The sequence below is a fragment of the Schistocerca piceifrons genome, unplaced genomic scaffold (genome assembly GCF_021461385.2).
Source record: "Schistocerca piceifrons isolate TAMUIC-IGC-003096 unplaced genomic scaffold, iqSchPice1.1 HiC_scaffold_954, whole genome shotgun sequence".
Classification (NCBI taxonomy): domain Eukaryota; kingdom Metazoa; phylum Arthropoda; class Insecta; order Orthoptera; family Acrididae; genus Schistocerca; species Schistocerca piceifrons.
Window position 1 is genome coordinate 812,641 of NW_025729228.1, and position 4,860 is coordinate 817,500.

Below are 4,860 nucleotides of genomic sequence, written 5' to 3' on the forward strand. Positions count from 1 at the left end.
CAGGCTGTTCTAGCCAATGGAAGGATAGCTTTTGACTGGAGAAAGACCTTTCCAGAACAATACGTACACACGTACTTCCCATGATGATTAAATTACAAATAGGACAACTTAATGCACATAACAGCCGATTGGTCATGCAGGAGCTACGGAGGGTGGTGGAGGAGATGAGTCTTGACGTACTCTGTCTGCAGGAGCCATACTCTCTTGCGGGGAACATAGCTTTCGCCAGTGTCAGCTGGCAAATAGTATCTTTTGGAGATGATCCTAAAGCCACCACTATAGTTTTAAATAAAGCCATACGAGTCACAGTTTTGGCTCATTTCTCAAACGAACACTGTATTGTGACTGAACTCCAGACTCCAGTCGGGGTCATTCACTTAGTCAATATGTACTTCCAATATGGCGAGGACATCGAGGCCTATTTAGACCATCTATCAAGAGTAACAGCAGCGTTAAGAGGTAGAAAGATAGTGGTGGTGGCAGATGTCAATGCGAAATCCCCCCTGTGGTACAGTGGCACCCGGGACGGCAGAGGGGAGAAGATGGAGGAGACAATAATGTCACTACAATACTTGGTCGCTAATAGAGCCGGGAATCCCCCCACCTACACAGGCGGTGGAGGAGGAGGAACCAACATAGACATAACATTAGTATCACCTAACTTTGCTGGGCATTTGAATAATTGGAAAGTAAGAGACCAAATAACAACGAGTGACCATAATTTAATAACGTTTGAGCTTACAGATAGGGAATGCCACTGGGACATAGGGTGGGAGTTTCAGCTAAACTATAATAAAACTGATTGGGAGCGCCTTGCAAGAGAGTTTGTTCTACCGATATGGCCGGAGGGTGATGAAGACGTCGACAGGCATGCTGTGGAGCTGGTTAGTGCCATCACAAGAGCGGTAAAGGCTGCAGTACCAACTAGGAGGAGGGCTGTCGCGGCCTCCCCGGCACCATGGTCAGCTGAACTAGGGCAGTTGCGTCAGTCGGTTAGGAGGGCGAGGAGGTACTATCAGCGAAGTGTCGTCTGGGAAGAAAAACAGAGATGGCTGGGAGTCTATAGGAATGCCAAGGAGGAGTTCCAGAGGGAGCTCAAAAGGGTAAGGCTGGTAAGTTGGGAGAAGTACGTCCAAAGCCAATTGGCTATAGATCCCTGGGGTATTCCATATAAAATAGTCAGGGAAAAAATTAGGTCACCTATGGTACTATCTACCGTCCGGGATGGGAATCGGATGACTGGGACATGGCAGGAAACTGCTGAAGTCCTTCTCCGGTCCCTACTTCCGGATGACGTGGAAAATGAGGATACAGAAGAACAAGGCCTAATTAGGCAAGCCCAGGTAGAAGAGTACCAAAACAACACCTTGGTGTACCCTTTTTCGGAGAACGAGGTGGCGGAGCACATTAAAGCACTTAAGAGAGGAAAGGCCCCAGGACCAGACGGCATTATAGCGGAGGTGGTACAATACCTCGCTCCTCAACTGGTAGCACCTCTGGCAAGAATCTACAATGAGGCCCTAAGCCTCAAAAGGTTTCCTACCATCTGGAAACAAGCAAATGTAGTAATTATAAAAAAGGGACTGGATAAGGACCCAAAGGAGGTCAAGTCCTACAGACCCATTTGTCTGTTGGATCTGTTGGGAAAATTGCTAGAGAGGCTACTGGCTGACAGGCTGATGGCACACCGAGTGCTTTGTGGAATGAGCAGCAGGCAGTTCGGCTTTAGGCCGGGGCGTTCTGCGTCTGACGCAATCGCCATGGCGGCTGAGGTCTGCGGGTCATCCACACATAAGTATATAGTTGGCATCATGGTGGACATCAGTGGCGCCTTTGACAACCTGTGGTGGCCTTCGCTTTTCTCTCGCTTGCGAGAGAAGGAGTGCCCAGGGCCGCTATATGGCTGTCTTAGGAGCTATTGTGAGGACAGGGAGGTCTGGCTATCATCCCCTAGCGGTAGAGTGGGCAAAAAGATAACAAAGGGGTGTCCACAGGGCTCTGTCCTGGGGCCACTCTTTTGGGATGTCAATATGGAGCCTCTTCTTGAGACCCTGGAGAGCTGTGCAGATGTGCTAGAGGTGATAGCTTACGCGGATGACCTCCTCCTGTTGGTTGGCGGCCGGAGCCGAGAGGAACTAGAACCAAAGATAGAGAGAACCATGACACAACTCTCACAATGGTGCCACAAAACGAAGCAAAAAATAGCACCAAACAAATCGACTTATCTACTCTTAAAGGGCCAATTGGTCAGAAACCCTACAGTTAGGATGGATGGCACGCCAGTTATACGTCGTCGAGAAGCTAGATACTTAGGGCTAATATTAGATGAAAAATGGAGTTTCGGCAGGCATATCGAGGCAACTACACACAGGGCTTTAGAGGTGCTAAATAATCTCATCAACATTGGCCATAGACGTTTTCATCTTCCACCAAGTCTCATCAAATTGTATCATAACACCATCCTGGTTTCCATCGTGGGCTACGGGTCCGGGGTCTGGGCCCACAGGCTCACGAGGGTCGTTCCTGCCATGGCCGTGCGGAGGGTGCAGCGAAACATGATACTTCGTTCAGTGGGGGCATATAGAACATCTCCAGGGGGAGCATTACTAGTACTCATGGGCCTATGCCCCCTTGATGTAAAAATCAGGGAGCAGGCTGCATGGTATTGGGTAAAAAAGGGGAGAATAGAAAAAACAATGGATATAATGGGAGTCAGAGTGGGGGACAAAATTACAATTAGAAGAAGGGGAATGGAACTTTGGCAGGAAATTTGGGATGGGGAAGAGACCGGAAGAAGAACATACCAACTATTACCAAATGTACAGGAAAGACTACAGATGAAACACTTCCAGCCAAGTAAGGGACTGCTGCACTTCCTCACTGGGCATGGCCCGTACCCGGCATATCTTTGCCGGTTCGGGAAAAGAGCGACACCATCGTGTGACTGTGGTGCTGAACTGGGCACACCGGACCATGTGGTCTATGAGTGTCCGCTTTTCGACGACGTAGCACGGGATTTACGAAATTCACTACCTAATACAGACACCTTCCATCTCATTAGGGACGCTACCACCTTCACTATAATTGATAAACTGGCTAGCGAGGTTTCCGCCAAGGTCCTAAGGGAATACAGAAGGGAAATTGAGTAGGTAGGATCACAAATTCTAGACACAACGCATCATCCCATTCCGCCGGGGTGCGTACTGGCCGATCGTTAACAACGATCGGGATCCGACGCATCCAGGATTAGGGGGAGGGTGTGACCATACCGACTAGACTATAGCACACTAACTACGACAAATAATAACAATATATACTATGGTTGTAGGAGTAGAGTGTAGGAAATTTTTGTTTCTGTTTTTGACCTGCAGCGATTGTCGGAAGGCCAGCCCGGTGCCAGGGGCACGCCCACTGGGGTTAGCTCGGTGGGCACGGCCATAAAATAGTAGGTTTATATTATATACTGGCACACCTGTAACGCTGCAGGATGTAGATACCAGTAGCAAAGTAGCTTAGAGTTGATAGCCTAACAGTAATCCACATAGATACCTGTAGATAATGTAGTTACCTGTAGATTGAACTAACTTCCTGTAGCTAATAATAGTAATAGAATATAATAGATAAAGGTATATGCTGCTGAAATGTAATTCATAGCAAAATTCGACCCACTAATGTTTTTTAGGTGGTGGGTTAATTATGTATGATATTGGGATTTTAAATAAAGAATTTTTTTTTTTTTTTTTAAAAAAAAAAAAAAAAAAAAAAAAAAAAAAAAAAAAAAAAAAAAAAAAACAGAGTCCCGACCAGAGATGGAAGGGACGCTTTTATTAGATCAAAACCAATCGGTCGGCTCGTCCGGTCCGTTTGCCTTGGTGACTCTGAATAACTTTGGGCTGATCGCACGGTCCTCGTACCGGCGACGCATCTTTCAAATGTCTGCCTTATCAACTGTCGATGGTAGGTTCTGCGCCTACCATGGTTGTAACGGGTAACGGGGAATCAGGGTTCGATTCCGGAGAGGGAGCCTGAGAAACGGCTACCACATCCAAGGAAGGCAGCAGGCGCGCAAATTACCCACTCCCGGCACGGGGAGGTAGTGACGAAAAATAACGATACGGGACTCATCCGAGGCCCCGTAATCGGAATGAGTACACTTTAAATCCTTTAACGAGTATCTATTGGAGGGCAAGTCTGGTGCCAGCAGCCGCGGTAATTCCAGCTCCAATAGCGTATATTAAAGTTGTTGCGGTTAAAAAGCTCGTAGTTGGATTTGTGTCCCACGCTGTTGGTTCACCGCCCGTCGGTGTTTAACTGGCATGTATCGTGGGACGTCCTGCCGGTGGGGCGAGCCGAAGGCGTGCGACCGCCCCGTGCGTGCTCGTGCGTCCCGAGGCGGACCCCGTTGAAATCCTACCAGGGTGCTCTTTATTGAGTGTCTCGGTGGGCCGGCACGTTTACTTTGAACAAATTAGAGTGCTTAAAGCAGGCAAGCCCGCCTGAATACTGTGTGCATGGAATAATGGAATAGGACCTCGGTTCTATTTTGTTGGTTTTCGGAACCCGAGGTAATGATTAATAGGGACAGGCGGGGGCATTCGTATTGCGACGTTAGAGGTGAAATTCTTGGATCGTCGCAAGACGAACAGAAGCGAAAGCATTTGCCAAGTATGTTTTCATTAATCAAGAACGAAAGTTAGAGGTTCGAAGGCGATCAGATACCGCCCTAGTTCTAACCATAAACGATGCCAGCCAGCGATCCGCCGCAGTTCCTCCGATGACTCGGCGGGCAGCCTCCGGGAAACCAAAGCTTTTGGGTTCCGGGGGAAGTATGGTTGCAAAGCTGAAACTTAAAGGAATTGA